This window comes from Sarcophilus harrisii, chromosome 2 (genome assembly GCF_902635505.1).
Source record: "Sarcophilus harrisii chromosome 2, mSarHar1.11, whole genome shotgun sequence".
Lineage (NCBI taxonomy): Eukaryota > Metazoa > Chordata > Mammalia > Dasyuromorphia > Dasyuridae > Sarcophilus > Sarcophilus harrisii.
Genome location: NC_045427.1, coordinates 430798340 through 430815722, shown reverse-complemented (window position 1 = coordinate 430815722; position 17383 = coordinate 430798340). Strand labels below are relative to the sequence as shown.

Sequence of the window (17383 nt, the reverse complement as noted above, 5' to 3'; positions counted from 1 at the left end):
CCTGCAAGAACCGGACATCCCCAGGCTCCGATTTACGCATTTGCTCCCTAGGCTAAGAATGATTCTAGCGAGGGAGGCGCGAAGGGAAATGTGTCTGCCGATTCTACTGAGGAGGTTGGGAAACAAAGCCGGGGTCAGCTTCCCCGCGGCCCCTACCAGGGAGAGGTTGGGGCAACGCCCCCCCCCCCCCAATGCAGACACACACACACACACACACACACACACACACACTCTAAGACAACGCCCCCCCAACACACACCCCCAGGACAACGCCCCCCAACTCACTAAAACAACGCCCCCCATACACATACACACAGACACACACACACACACACACACACCACACACACACACACGCACACACACACACAAACACGCTTCAGCATTCCCCTTCCCCCTCTACACCCCAGACAGCGCGCCTAAGGTGAAGGAGACAAGGAGGAGGCGGGGAGAGGGACTCTCTTACCTTCTTTCCTCAAGAAAGACAGTAGATCTCTTCCTCTTCTTCTTCCTCGTAGCCCCCAATCCTCCCGCGACACCCAGACTGGCTGGCTCCGGTGGGGAGAATGAATTATCGGTCGGAGAGAGGAGGAGGAAAGGCGGCCGAGGGAGGGAGGGAGGGGAGGGAGAAAGGGAGGGGAATGAAGGAGGGGAAACAGAGGGAGGGAGGGAAGGAGGAGAAAGAGGAGAAAGAAGGGAGGGGAAAAAAGGAGGGAGAGCAGAAAGGAAAATTCTAAGTGCTCCTGGTAGAGAGGAGATGGACCAATAAGGGGGAGGAGGGGTTAGAGAGGGGGATCCCAGCAATGGGAGTGTGGGATAGGGATCAGGGTGCCAGGAACGAAGGGATAGGGATCTGGGCTTCTCAGGGAGTAGCGAAGAAGAACCGAGGGTGGAAGGGCGCGGGAGGAGGGGAAGGGAGTAGAGCTCGGGAAAGCGGGTTAGAAATGGGGGTGGAGGAGTTAAGGGGTGATAAAGAATTAAGGGGTGAGGAGGGGATGGGAGCTCGAAAGAACAGGATCTCAGTGGTGGGCGCGGTGCACCCGCCCACCCCTTAGCTGTAGCTGTTGGCGAGGAACTATGAGTACTGAGCGCAGAGCAAGCTTCGCGGTCGCGGGGTAGATGGCTCCGCTCTCCTTGGTGCAGATTTCAGGTCGAGGGTCAGAAGACCGGGTCCCAGCAGGGAAGAGAAGGGGAGAGAAAACCGGCTAGCGCCCCCACATCCACCATCTATTAAAAGGGAAAGGGATAAGGGGAGATCGAATTGGAGCCAAAAGGAGGTCAAGCCCCTCTGCCTGGAGACTAGAAGCCCAGTCTCCCTTGTCTCTCACGGCTCCCTTCGCGATCGCCTTCTCCACCTCCTCCTCTTCCCCTCCCCTCACTCTCCTCCCTAGGGGGGAAGAGGGGAAGAAAAACTCTAGCGGAATATGGCAGCAAAACCGGAAGAAGCTTAAGGAAGAAATCCCCCTCCCTTCTTCTCATCCTCCCTCCTCCCATTCCCCAACCCTTACCGTTCCCCCATCTCCATCCCCCACTCTGGCACGGCCTGAAATGAGCTCCGAGCTGGGAGCCGAAGAGGTAAACCCCCTTTCTCCCTGTGGATGGAGCTGCTGGCTGCATTTGGGCTGGCTGCCTTATCTGCTCCTAGTTCCCATAAACCAGAGGCCATGGCTTCTTCAAGTAGTTACCTTACTGCAGTTACCCCCATCCTTTCCCCAGCATTTATAAACACTCTTTTAACCGTAAACCTCCCCCTAGAAGGGGGAAATAAATAGCCCTAGAACCATCCAGTGCTTCATTACTGCTCCCACGTCTCCCAACTCTACATTGTCTGCTAAAGAGATCCTTGAATTGATTATATACACTGATCTTTATACACAAAAAACCATTATAATAGCATTAATTATTATAAATACAAATAATCCCTTAACTTATTTACACAGCGATTTTACATCCATTTTGACATTTGGTCTTGTGAAATGGTTAGAACATACATATTATTACCCTTATTTTACGGAGTTTGGAGACGATTCTTAGAGAAGTAAAATGCCTTGCCCTAAGGCAAATTTTTAATGTTTTTTTTTTTTGTTCTGAACCCCTTTGGCAGTCTGGTAATGTCTATGAATGCCTTCCCAAAATAAATGTTTTAATGCACGGAATAATATCTAGCAAAATACTTTACAAATATTATCTCAAATGATTCTCATAACAAACCTTAATGGAAGATGCTATTATTATTATTCCCATTTTATAGTTGAGAAACTGAGTCAAAGAGAAATTGTGACAACCAAGGTCATAGAGCTACAAAGTGCCTGAGACTGGACTAGAACTCATATCTTCCTAAATCCAGGCCCAGAATTCTAACCACTGTGTCACAGCCACATTACAAAAGAAATCAATTAAAAAAAAAAAGTGTGAAAAAACAAGCATATAGCTTTAAAGAAAAGGTTTGAGAAGTTCTCAGGCCAACCCCTTTGGTTAGGCGATAGATCCATAGATGTTCAACACTGAACATCTTTTTGGACTTTTCCACTGTATTGATTGTGCTGGCAATATTTTTAAAAAGACATCAAGAAAAAACATTTTAAATGTGTAAAAAATAAAATTAAAATAAGATCTGGGCCCTTGGTTAAGTCTCATCTGCTTAAGGTTGAACAGCAAATGAGCTTTAAGTCTGGAACCTCTTTCTAGGAGGCTCCCTAGTTCCAGCTTTTCCCACTTAGCCACCCAGGAGCTCGGGAAAGGAAGGGAGAATGATTTGAAATTTTTTTCTAGTTTGAAGGACACTTCCCTCTCCAGGCAAAAAATAATTATTATAATTAGTTGCTTTGCATTTACACTGAAAGTAGCAAGAGTCAAGCAAGATAGAGAGAGCTAGAATATCTACCTCCAAATCCTGGACTCTCTCAGGAAAGTAGGCTACCTTCTTTTCATTAATTCATCCAACAAGCATTTTTTAATCCTACTAGTATGTACAAAACATTGCTATACTGGCTGGGGAAAGTACAAAACTTAGATAAGATTGATTTTTTTTCCTGATCTCTGGGTCACTGATCCGTCTCATCCAGTGCATGGTTCCTCTTATTATATCCTCTTTTGTTCCTCCTTTCCTAGTAATGAAATTGCTTTGCTTGGTCCCAAGCACAAAGATCCATGGAAAAATTCATCCACTGGAAAGGTAAGGAAGATGCTTCAAGTAAGGGAGGAGTGGTAAGATCAGGATGGAAACAGTTTTAAAAAGCAAAAAAGAGGCAGAGAATTTTTAAAAATTAGAATTTAAGATGAAAATTTAGCCACAATTAAATTTTAGCTCCTTGTTCTGGAATTCAGAGTCCTATAAAATCTGCCTCTGTATAAACTATTGAGGGCAAGGACAAGGTAAAATCCTGCATTGTTCTTAAGATTCTGTGAAGGGGGAGGACTTAAGTTTAAATCTGACCTCAGACATTTAACACATTCAGTTGTGTGACCCTGTACAAATGACTTAACTCCAATTGCCTAGGAGAGAGAGAGAGAGAGAGAGAGAGAGAGAGAGAGAGAGAGAGAAATTTACCTGTCTCTATTCATCAGTTTTCTCATCTTCCTGGTATAATTGGATAAAGTGCTTGTAGAGTCAGGAAGATTGAGTTCAAATCCTGCCTCAGATATTTACAAATTATGTGAACCTGGGCAACTCATTTAACCTCAGTCTCAGTTTCATCATCTATAAAATGGGAATAATTACATTTATTCCCTATCTCCCAGAAATGTTGTGAGGATCAAATGATATCATGTTTGTAAAGCACTTTCTATGTCTTAGAATATATGCAAATTCTAGCTTTTATAACCTGTAAAATGGAATAAAAGAATTATTGTATTATTCTTACCTGGCGATTACTGTAAGGAAAAAAGAATTACACAAAAAAAAGTATGAGACACTATTATTATCTCAATATCCCCTTGGTTTCTAACATAGGGACTTACACAGTTAATACTTGATAAGTATTTACTGAATGAAGGAATGCATAATTTTTGTATAATGAATTCCATTAACACTTACTGTTCACTAATAAAACAAAAATTGTTTCATTTTCTCATGCCTCCGCATGGGTGGTGACCCACACAGATCGATGGTTTGAGTCTGGTCCCCAAAACAAATTAATATGCCAGCTGTCTGAGACATTAACAAATTAACAAAGCATTTTCCAAAGATCAAAGATTCTTTAATATAATATAAAGTTTATGCAAAACAGTAGATAAAAGCCCTCACAATTTCTGAACATCTATGAACAATAAATGCCCTTCAAATAACAAAGGTTTACATAAGTTAGTTGGGTTCCAACTTGCCCAATCCAAATCCCAAATATGATCAGGTCATTCCCTTGCTCAAGAAGTGACTCTTCACTGCCTCAAGGACAAAATAAAAACTTTTCTCTTTGGCCCTTCTTCACAATATGGTTCCAAACTATCTCTTAAAGCTTATCACACATTATTCCCCTTTGTGGGTTTCCATTCTCCCCATATTTCATCTCCAATCTCCTAACCTTTACACAGGCTATTTCTATTCAGGCCTCCCCCCCCCCCCCCCCCTGCCTTTTAGAAACCCCAGCTCCTTTCACTTTGGAACAATTTCCCAGAAAATTTCTTCTTCACTCACCTAAAAACTGGTTTCTTCTCTCTTAGTGTACAACCTCCCCAGCCCCCAGCTTTGTATATATTCTGTACAAACTTGTCTGTGTATGTTGTTCCTTTCAGTAAAATGTATATTCCTTAAGGGAATTAATTAATCATTTACAAGCTGCTATTGAATGACAGGACCTTTGATTTGGTTCTGGCCTTCAAAGACATCTAACTCAAACCCCTCACTTAACAGATAAAGAAATTGAGTCCCAGAAAGTACATAGAGAGTGCCAGGCCTGGAGTCAGGAAGACTTATCTTCTTAGAGTTCAGATCCAGCCTTAGACACTTACTAGCTGTATGACCTTGAGCAGTTACTTAACCCTGTTTTTTCATCTGTAATGTGTAATAATAATAACTCATATTTATATAGTGTTTTGAGACTTACCAAATGTTTACCTTCAGGTGGAGGGAGAATACTCTCATACTCTTTTTTCTTTCTGCGTCCTTTGTTCCAATGAATGATTCTGCATCCCAAGCCTTCCTTTATGGTACCAATTTTACTTTCTGTTCATCTCTCCTCCTCCCACCTTGCTGATCCTGAAGAGGAAGAATACTTCTCACGCCCCAATGCTACTTCCAGATTCTTCCTCCACTAAAATTATTCAATAACATTTTCTTTGAGGTTCATGCTCTACAAATTTATCACCCTATCCAGAACCCAGTTACTGTTATCTACTGACCCCTAAGAAATCTTCCATCCTTTTTCTTTTTTCTTTAAACTAAAATTATTTTCAATTTTAACAAGCATCTATCATCTTCATTCTACCTCCTCCAAGAAGAAAAAAAAAAGTCCTTGCAACAAATGTGTATAGTAAAGCAAAATGAATTCCTGCATTAGCCATCTGCTAAAATATAAATTTCTGGTAGGAGATGAGCAACATTCTAAATCTTCAATCCTGGAGAATCATGATTGATCACTGTGTTGACTAAAGTTGTTAAGTCTTTTGAAATTGTTCATTGTTACAATATTTTATCAGAATATAAATTAAATCCCTAGATCTGCTTACTTTACATTAGTCAAAGTGAGGTTCAAAGAAAGAAAAGGATCCAAAAGTACAAAAATACTTATAGCAACTATTTATGTAGTGGCAAAGAATGGGGAAGGAATGCTGATCATTTGGAGAATTGTTAATAAATTATGGGATATGAATGTGCTAGAATGTTACTAGTCTATAAAAAATTATGGAGGTGATGGTTTTGAAGAAACCTGATCAGACTTACATGAACTGATGCAAAATGAAATGAACAGAAATCAAGCTCTTTTTTGTTGCCTTTCAGTATTTTTTCTTCAACCTAGAAACTCTGCACTTGAACCATAAAATGTCTGATAGTTTTACCTCTGTAACAAAGGGATTCTTTCTATTTTTACTTTATCTTTTGATTCTTATGAGATTTTGACAATTTTCTTTCAAGATTTCTTGAAATTGAATTACTAGGTTCTAGTAATTCAAGGCTTTCAGGTAGTTTAAGGATTCTTAAATTATCAGGTTTTTCAGATCAATTTTTTTTTTATATATCTGATATTTTTTCTACTTTTTAATCTTTTAATTTTATTTTAAGATTTCATATTTTATCATGGAATGGTGAAGAATCTAAAATGACTCCTAGATATGAAATTCTATTTGGTTCATTCTAATTTTGGGAATCCTGTTATTTAAATAAGGTTTTATAGCTCTTGTATTAAGCTTTTAATTCTCTTCTTAAGGCTTAACTCCATAGCTCTCATTTCATTTCCATTTATTTTCTCTATCATTCCCACTTCAATTATAGTATCAATTATAACTAATTTTCAATCAAATGATATTTATTAAATACCCTATAGGCTACGTGCCAAGCCCTGTGCATATATAAAAAGAGGCAAAAGACAGTATCTTCCCTCAAGCAGCTTACAGTCTAATGAGGAAGACAACATAGAAACAAAGACATATAAAGCAAGCTACAGTCAGATAATTAGGAAATAATTAAGAGAAGGAAAGAACTAAAATGAATAAGAGTTAAAGGAAGACTTCCTGTAGAAAGTAGGACTTTAGTTTAGATTAACAAGAAGTTAGGGAGGTCAGTAGTTGGAGCAGAAGAGCATTCTTGGGGGATATGGGGAACAACCAAAGAAACTGTTCAGAGTCAAGAGGTGGAATATGTTGATCATGAAACAGCCAAAAGGCCAGTGTCATTAGATTGAAAAGTATATTTTGGGGAATAAGGTATAAGAAGACTGGAAAGGTAGAAGAGGGCTAGGTTATGCAGGACTTTAAATGTCAAACAGTACATTCTGTATTTACTCTTAGAGTCAAGAGGAAGACACTGAAAATTAATGGGTGGGGGACATGACTTTTAGGATTCATTTTGGTAAATGAATGGAGGATGGATTATAGTAGAGAGAGACGCGAAGCAGACACTTACCAGCAGGCTATTACAACAAAGATATGTGATGAAACCTTGTATTCGAGTGATGACAGTATCAGGAAAAGGGGGTATATTTGAGAGACATTGCAAAGGTGAAATCATCAGGCCTTGGCATACATGGGATACAGGGAGGTGAGAGATAGTGAGGAATCCAAGATGACTCCAAGACTGTGTACTTCAGGGACTGAAAGGATGGTGTTACCCTCTCCAATAATAGGGAAGGTGGTGGGAAAGTGGGAATAAGGTGGGGACTTAGGAGGAAAGTTATTAAGTACTGTTTTGGACATAATTGAGTTTAAGATACCTACTAGACATCCAATTCAAGATATCTGAAAGGCAGTTGGAGATGCAAGACAAAAGGTCAGTAGAGAGATTCGAGTATGAAATTAGAGTATGAGAATCATCAGCATAGAAATGGTAATTAAATCCATGGGAGTTGATGATATCACCAAGTGAAGTAAAAGAAGAGAAAAGGGCTCAGGGACCAAACCTGAGGGATATCTAAAATTAGAGTACATCATCTGGAGGAGAATCTAGCAAGGGGATAGAGTAGTTGGAGATGTAGAAGGATAGTGGTGTCCCCAAAAACTGAGAGAGAAGAGAGTATCAAGGAAGAGAGAATGATTAAAAGTGGCAAAGCCTGCAGAGAGGTTAAGAAGAATGAAGACTGGGAAGAGATCATTAGGTTTGATCTCAAGTTAGTGAGCTACTGGCACTGGACAGAGCCAAGCTGAGGCTCAATTCTGGAAATCCCTTCACTGTTAGCCTAGCTCTAGAAACCTGGCCACCTTTGTTTCATAGTTTTTGTCCTGGTTCCTTTGCCTGTAGGTCTACTTTCTGATCTTGAGCTAGAAAGATCATCTACTGTAATTTCTCTGTAGAATTCTCTACCACTACTCATTTTTTCTTAGATCATTATCCAAGCAGTGGAATAGACAACTGACCTGTATTGTTTCTTCCTACTTCATCATCTTTGCTGCTCTCTGTAGCTATATAACTTTGAGAAAGACATTGCCTCTTCTTTGTTCTCAACATCATCTTCTATAAAACTCAGAGTCAGATTAGATGATTTCTAAGGGACTTTTTAGATTTATTAGTGTATAATTATTTAGTGTACCGAGAAAGAGAAATCTTTGGGAGGGGGCTTTCTCTCTTTTTATTTTATTTTTTTAATAATAGCTTTTTATTTTCAAAATATATGCAAAGATAGGTTTCAACATGCACCTCTGCAAAATCTTGTGCTCCAAATTTTCTCTCTCCTTTTCTCCCACTTCCTCCCCTAGAATCAAGAAATCCAATACATATTAAACATATGAAATTGAAAGAGAAATCTTAAGATCTAGTCTGGCAATTCTTAGTATGTAGGGAGACAAATATTTCTGAAATCTTAAATAAAACATAGAGAAGATAATAATCAGAATTTATTACTTTCTCAACAAATGGTAGAGGCCAATTGGTCTATATATGGAGAAAACAATGTAGGATCAAGTTTGATAGACTTTAGTTCATGCCTCAAGTAAAGCTAATATAGGGGAAAAGCACTTCATCAAATCCTCATTTTGGCTGGTCTTCCTCCAGTTTTTGCAATGAATGGCTAGCTCATAATAGCTTATTTCTACTTCAACTTCTGTCCTCATAATAAGAGCCTTCAACTTATAAGCTGCTATTCCTCAAATTTAAATTCCCATTTCTTCAATCTTCACAATGTCTATGATCCTTTCTTCATAAAGGTGATTCCATTCAGGATCCTATTATCATATACAAGTGACCCACTTCCATGATCAAGAATTCTCAAGTTCCTTCATCTAACTGATCACAATCTCCTATCATTCTATATCACTCCTCCTGTCTTACTCTTTCCAAAACCTATTCTTTGACCTCACTGTGACCTGAAAATTCTCTATCCCTTAATTCTTGACTAGGCGAGCAAGACTCTCCCTGGCTTCCTGACCTCAATGTTTTGGTAAACTAGTGTATCTCTATATTATCCTCTACTCTGAAATCCCTCACTCCCCTGTCAAACTGCACTCTTGCCTTGCCAAACATCAACACTGAACTGTGTCCACCATCTGCATCGTCTACTCCTACTCATATAAGTCTAACTGAAGTTAGAGGAAGTCATGCAACTGTTTTGCTTGGATATATTAGTTACAACTTTGTTATCTAATCTCAATTAGGATCAAGGTAATCCTTTTATAACTCAACAGTCAGGAACAGGCAGACAAGCACAAGATCTCGGGTGTGGCAGCACCTTCCAGACCTGCTTCCAACTCATTTTGAAAGGGATAATCTGGGAGAACTGCAGTAGAGAGGGAACCAGAAATCCCATTTAGGTGGTCAACCAACTGCCATAAGTAAGGCAATCAAGACAGCCTAGCTGAAGCAATAAAATTTAATGAAAGAGAAACCAGAGTCCGCATCTGCCAGGTTAAGTCCAGACACCAGCACTACCCTGACCACCAATTACTCTCAGACTTCTGTGGAGACAACTGAGGACCCTGAACCAAAGAGCATTGAGAATAGCAGTCTTTTCAAGCCAGTGAGCATGAGAACCTGGGAAGCAACGCCTACAGAGATGCAGTCTGGCAAATACTCCTTCAGGTGACAAAGTCACAGCTACTAAAGACTCAGAAAAGAAAGTTCTTGCCACCAAAGACTTGACACCCTAAAATGGTTCAATATCAGAAACTGATATGACTTTATCAGTGGAAATGATGTTAAAGAAGAATCATTATTTGCTTTGTTGCTGCACCTAAAGGACTATCAAATCTTTCCCTATCACTAGCATCTGAAACCTTCCATATTTTCTGCCTCCTCCAAAGAAAGTGAACTTCTTGAAAACGGGGCCACCTTACATTTCTACTTGTATTCTTAGGTCCCAGCAAAGTGCTTTTCATATGCTAAGCACTTAAAAATTGACTTTCCTTCTCTTCTTCCTTCTCTCAATTCTCTATCCTGAATTTTCTTTAAAGTCTCCTACCATATCCCGGCTCAATACTCTTTCAGCTGAAATCCTTACCCCATACTTTCCTCCTCATCCCTCCCAAAAAATCTAGGCCATTGATCACTTTCTATTCTCTCCTTCTCCTCAATCCAACTCCTTGATACCAACCCTGACCATATCCTCCTTTGCTCCAATCTCTGATAAAGAGATAAAACTTGTCCTTAACAAGGCAACCCCTCTACATTTACCCTTTATTGCTTCCTTTTCCATCTTCTCCAGCAGATTTCCCCCGATTTATACACATCTTTACAGTACTCAAAATCTTACTATTCCTTTCTAACTGCCTTCAAATGTGCTCGTCTTCCCATCCTTAAAACTCCCTCACTACATTTCGTTTCCCCGGCTAACTCTAATATTTTTTTCTATCAAATGCCTTGAAAAGGTCTTATCTGCTTGGGCTCTATTTTTACCTATTCGACCACTTGTTCTAAGTCGCTGGCTGATGTATAATCCATGTCATGACCACAAACCAAGACCCTGTTCAGGCACTCTTCTCTCTTCTCTATAAATTCTCTTCAAGTCCTCCTTAGCTCTCAGGGATGCAATTAATATTGCTATGCTGATGCCTTCCAAATTTGTAGTCCTAGTCTCTCTCAGGCCCCAGTCTCATATTATCAACTGTTTATTGACATTTTGTTTTGGATGTCCCATAAGCATCTCAAATTCAACATGTCCAAAACAGAATTCATCAAATCATCTTTGCCCAAAAAAAGTATAATATTGTTTCTGTTGAGGGAATCACCTAGGAGAGAGGTAGCACAGTGCAGGGATGCTAGCTTTGTGGTCAGGAAGATCTGAGATTAAATCCTGCCTCAAACATGTGATCCCAGTAAACTCACTTACCTTCTCTTGACCTCAGGCTCCTCATCTGTAAAATAGAGATAATAATAACATATATATCAGAGGGATATTGTGAGGATAACAGGAGGTAACATATGTAAAATACTTTACAAATATTTAAGTTTTTATTATTTTTATATGTTCAAAAATAGTTAATATTATTATGATTATTATCATTATTATTGTCTTGTAGATTCCTAATTTCAGCATTATCCTTGACTTCCCATTCTCATTCCCCCTATATATTCAATCATTTGCCAAATCAAACCATCATGTTCAGGCCCTCATCATCTCAAACTCAGACTATGACAATAGCTTCCTATTTGGTCTCTTCCCTTATCTCAAGTCTCTCCCCCACTTCATTTTAACCTGTGAACAACCATCAAAGTGATTTTCCTAAAAGCCCAGGTCTCAGCATACCAGTCCCTTACTCTATAGACTCTAGTGGTTCTCTATCTTCTAGAATGGAATATAAGTTCATTTTATATTTAAATCTCTTCACAACCTGGACTCTTCTTAGCTTTTCAATATTATTAGAGTGAAGGGAGGAAGCATTTACCTAGTGTCTATTATGTGTTGGGCTCTGGCTAAGCACTTTTTACAAATATTCTTTCATTTAATCCTCATAACAATTCTGTGATATAAGTGCCATTTTTATCTCCATTTTGTAGCTGGGGAAATCTAAGGCTAACAGAGATTAAGTGACTTATCCAGCTAGTAAATATCTGAGGCTGGATTTCAACCCTGTCCTGAATCCAGGCCCAGTGCTCCATGCCCTAAGCCACTAGCTGTCTCAGATTATTACAAGGTCCTCTCCTCCACACACTCCTGAATATAGTCAAATTGGTCTACATGCTGTTTCTGGAATAGGACACACCATTTCCTGTCTCCATGCCTTTGCACTAGTCATACCTCTAAAGTGACTAACATACACTCTTTCCATTCTTGGAATTCTTAATTTTTTCAAGACTGAACACAATTTAGAATTATGCCCAAAGGTATAAAATCATGCTTACCCTTTGACCCAGAAATGCCACTACTAAGTCTATATCCCAGAGAGATCAAAGGGAAAGGAAAAGAACCTATATGTACAAAAATATTTATTGCATTTCTTTTTTGTGGTGGCAAAAAACTGGAAATTAAAAGGATATTCAATTGGGGAATAGGTAAACAAGTTGTAGCATATGATTATGATGGAATTCTAATGTACTATAATAAATGATAAGCAGGATACTTTCCGAAAAGCTTGGGAAGATTTACATGAACTGATGCAAAAAGAAATGAATACTGTACATAGTAATAGCAATATTATATGATGATTAACTCTGAATGGCTTAGCTATACTCAGCAATACAATGATCCAAGACAATTCTAAAGGTCTTATGATGAAAAATGCTATCCACATCCACAGAAAGAATGGATGGAATCTGAATACAGATTCAGGCATACTTTTTTACTTTCTTTATTAATCTTGGGTTTTTTTGTTCTGTATTTTCTTTTGCAACATTTCTAACATGAAAATGTTTTGTATAACTGTACATGTATAATCTATTTCAAATTGCTTGCCTTCTCAAGGAGATGGGAGGATTGTGAAAAACAAATATTAAAAATTTTTATTTACATGTAGTTGAGAAAAAATTAAATCAAAATATAAAAAAAACCAGACTCAGCTCAGGAGCTACCTTTAACATGAAGCTTTTCCTGATTCCTCTACCTGTTAGCATACCTTCTCCCAAAATTATCCTATATTCATTTTGTATAATGTGTCATAATACAAAGTTACATTCATTTAGATAGTCAACAAATTATTTATTGGGTATTGACCATGTGCAAGACCCACATTTGGGCACAGCAGATTACTGTCTAGGATGAAAGGTAAGACTTAACTATAAAGACGAATTACAGTTATGTGAGTGCACATCCTGCCTCATGAACTTCTTTTTTGGCTTGAGGTTCACAGTAGAGGCCCAGTGGCAAAAGAGCTATAACAGAATAAACCCCAAATTCTGGAAATGGAAATTAACTACTCCCACACAACAAATGGCTACAAATGTTTAAACTTCCTCCTTCTGTCCCTATTTGAAGAGTTACTTCCATGTGGGTGGAACTCTATGAAGCACCATTTGTTATTGAGGCAGATCCACTGGATTTAGGAGTAATCCTGAATATCTGTCTCCTTTGCCCTTCTAAGCAGAACACAGCATATAGGATCATAGATCTAGGGCTGCAAGAAACTCTAAAGTCTAGATCAACTCTATAATTTTCCATACAAGTAACTGAAGTCAAGAGACATTAAGTGACTTTCCCAAGATCACATATCTAATTATTTCTTGAAAAAGGATTTGAATTGGGTCCTCTTCACACCAAGTCCAGCACTCTATCTACTATATAATCCTGCCTGCCCAATAACAGATATTGGAACAGTCTCTGTTTCTTTTACCTAAACATTTTAAGTAATATGATTTCTCCCCAAAGGCCAGTGTTAGCTATAGATACATATAACTTTAAGTTAGGATAGAGAGCCTCCTTTTGAATGTTAGAAATTTCCCTAACTGGGGGCTCTGAGCTATAATGATCATATTAATAACTTTTCATCTGATGTAAAGTCCATAAAACTTGAGAGAAAGGATCCATGGGGTCCTGAGAGTCATTATATTATTATCAAGGGCATGGCTAATTAATTAGCTCTCCAGCCTCTGGTGTGAAAAAGGAAAGAGACACAGGATGATAGGCAAGACTTAAGTGAGATTCAGTTCTGCCCTTTTCAGAAGAGAGAAGAGAGTAGAAAGAATCAAGTGTGCCACCTATCAGTATGATTATATCCCTATATTGCAATAAAATACAGTCAATGGAAGCATACTCCTCAGACTTCCTATTAGAACTGCTATTGCTACAAGATCTCCAGTAGCTCATTCACCCATTCTATGCCTTAATTTTTTTTCATCTCTGGCATGGAAACTATATTAGTTGGCAAAGAGGCAGTATGATATAAGAAAGAACTATTTACTTTAAATTAAAAGATTCTTAAAATCTCAAATTAAAAGGTTCAAATGCTTATGATCAAAAGACCTGAATTTAAGGTCCAGGCCTGATACTAATTATGTAATCTGCCCAAGTCTTATCTCTCTATAAGCTTCAAATAAACAATGTGCCTAACCACTTGAAAGACTGCTCCAAATCATTACTAATAATAGAAATGCCTATCAAAACAAAAATGAGGTTTCAACTCATGCTTAGCAAATTGGTAAAAGTGATAAAAGATGAGATTAGTCAATATAGTTAAAGTTGTGGAAAAGCAAATACATTATTGGTGGATCTGACCATTCCAGAAAACAATTTAGAATAACTAAAAAGTGACTAAAATATTCATATTCTTTAGTTCACTATGAGGTATATATACCCCAAAAAGGTCAAAAAAAGAAAGCTTCCATGAACATCATAATATTCATAGGAATACTTTTTTTTGTGATAGGAGAGCTCGAAGAATAAAAGCAGAAATCCATTAACTGGAGAATGGATCAATACATTCCATTATAAGAATATAATGGAATATTCCTGTGGTTTAAGAAATTATGACTATGGAGAAATCAGAAGATCACAGGAAGATTTATATTGACTGATAGAGTAAACATAGAAGGAAAACAATATACACAGTGACTTTAAAAATGTAAATGGTAGGGATTCAGGAGGAATCAATACTACACACTGTATAATGATATTAACCAAGGTTGGCAACAAAGATGAGGTGAGAAAGTATACTTCCTTTTCTTTGCAGAGGTGGAAGTCTATGAATGTAGAATACTACATATATTATTGTCAGATATATTGGGTTAATTTTCCTGAACTGCTTTCTTTTCCCTTTCTTATTTTTATTTTATTTTGTTCTTTCTTTTTTTGTTACATAAAGTACTCTGTTCCTATCCCTGTATGTAGACATTGATTCTCTCCATTCCTAGAATGTATTTCCTCCTCACCACCACCTCTCAGAATCCCTCATTTTCTTCAAGGCCCTTCCTGTTCCCTCCAGTTGCTAGTGCATTCTCTCTGACCACAAATCAGTAGATATACATATGTATGTGTGAGTGTATATAGTATATATTTAGAGTGTTTTTGTATTATTAGGAACTGTCATAGGGTTTGGAACATAGTAAGCATTTTAACATATGCTTGTTTATTGATTGACTGATTGATTACAAGGGATGGCTTGCTGGGGAAAGTAGGAGAGAGAGCTATTTCTGGAATTGAAGACAAAGAAAAAAACGATAGTTCTTAAAACAAAAATGCATGAGGAATGAAGTATCATTAGACTTTCTCCTAAGTGTTAAAAAAAAAAATTAACTGCATAGACTGAACAAAGTAGTATGTAGATGTGATAGAATATAACCGCGCTTCATGGAATGATAACATATGCACTTCCTATCTCATAGAAAAGTTGTAGGGAAAAAGATTTATAAAACTTAAAAGTGCTATAGAAATGGAAATTGTTATTATGATTTTCAGTATCCTAAATCTAAATAAGAATTAATGAACCAATACCTGGTCATGTCATTCACTCAAATCTTGTTTTATATCTCTCCAACACATTCAACTTTGATCTCTAATATTTCTTCAATGGATACGTGATCATATGTATATAGGTTACTCTCTCCAGAGATATAGATGACATCCCATTCATGTCCTTTCTAGGGGTCTATATAAAATGCCTTAGGGTCTTGATTCAAGTTCTCCTGATAGAATATGGGATCATACATTTTTCCCATGGTATATATTTAATGATATTTCAAAATTTAAAAATTAACAAGCAAAAGAGATGTTTTATCTTTCCCAAATTCTCTTCACACACACTGGAGGGGGAAAAGAAATAAAAACTCTTGTAATAAATATGAATAAGCAAGCAAATTAAATTCATGCACTGGCTATGCACTATCTAAAAATGTATGTTTCATTTTGCACCTTGACTCCATCACAACCACCTAGTCAGGAAGTGGGTATCAGGTTTCATCATCTGTCCTCTGGAATTGTGCCTGGTCACCACATTGGTCTGAGTTCATAAGTGTATGGTATTTCTTTTAGACAACTCTTAGCTGCTAATATGCTGCAGCTTCCTCAAATCCAACATATTTCTCTTCATTTCTCTTTGGGTGACCTTCAATGGAATTTATAGTGATCTGTAAATCACAGCTTTATAACATCATTGGAAGAATGTTTTTAAATGGACCTTTGTTTTCAGAAAACCCCTGGGGAATATTAAAAGCAATGCACAATTTCCCAAAGATAACTCATCCACACTACTCCAATAATTATCAGTTTGGGTGCAACTTTTTGTTGTTGCAAGAAAAGTGCTCTGTAAACCTGGAGTTTTTTTCCAAGATATTTGATAAGGTCAAACTCTTTTGAGTGACTCTGAATTTCATTTAGAAAGCTCTGAAATGTTCTAAATTTTAATGCAATCAGTACAATAAGACTGACAAATAGGAATATTGGGATTACTTTACCACTTAGAAGAAATCCTTTGATTTTGATTCTGCACTGGACATCTTCTTTGATGGTAGCAAGTTGCTTTAAAATTCAGTTTCAATTGCCTCTTTCTTCAAGACTTTCCTTATTACTCCAGTTGTTGGTACCCTCCACCAAAACTATGTACTTGTTTTGTATACATCCTATACATATTAACCTGTGCATATATTAATAAGTTCCTTGAAGACAGGAGCTATCCTGGCTTTTTCTCTTTGTATACTCAGTATTTAGCTTAATATCTGACACAAAGTAGATGTCTATTAAATGTTCTTCATTCATTCATATCTAGGGTTAGCGCTGAGGAAGACAATGCTGAGTTCTAGGTCCTCTTCCATGCTTTGTTTTTGCAAATTGAGGTTTCAAAGTACTTTTATGTCTATTCACTTATTATCTGAGAGGTAAACTATCCTATGTTCTTCTAATTTATTTATAATCTCATTCTTTATGCCAAGGTCATGAACCCATTTTGACCTTATCTCGGTGTACAGTGTTAAGTGTGGGTCAATGCCTAGTTTCTGCCATACTGATTTCCAATTTTCCCAGCAATTTTTGTCAAATAGTGAGTTCTTATCCCAAAAGCTGGGGTCTTTGGGTTTGTCAAACACTAGATTATTAAAGTTATTGACTGTTTTGTCCTTTGAACCTAACCTATTCCACTGATCAACTAGTTTATTTCTTAGCCAATACCAAATGGTTTTGGTAACCGCTGTTTTATAATATAATTTTAGATCTGGTACAGCTACGCCACCTTCATTTGATTTTTTTTTCATTAATTCCCTTAAAATTCTTGACCTTTTGTTTTTCCATATGTATTTTGTTGTTATTTTTTCTAGGTTATTAATGTGGTCAGTTATACTAATAGTTTTCCTAATATTGAACCAACCCTGCATTCCTGGTATAAATCCTACTTGATCATGGTATATTATCCTGAGGATGATTTTCTGTAGTCTTTTTGCTAATAT

The 17383-nt window shown here is 37.6% G+C and overlaps 1 protein-coding gene across 5 annotated transcripts in view; it reads right to left on the bottom strand.

The window, feature by feature from the left end:
- The window catches only part of SRC (SRC proto-oncogene, non-receptor tyrosine kinase), a 167788-nt gene that overhangs the window by 112405 nt on the left and 38000 nt on the right, over nt 1-17383 (bottom strand). For 3 of the 5 annotated variants that reach the window (XM_031954051.1, XM_031954055.1, XM_031954052.1), the window contains exon 1: nt 467-650. The gene's annotated coding sequence lies outside the window, so the exon portion shown is untranslated. Of the gene's footprint in view, nt 1-466; nt 651-5042; nt 5250-10907; nt 10933-17383 lie in introns of those variants that run through there. The other 2 variants (XM_031954053.1, XM_023507323.2) reach the window with 2 other exon arrangements.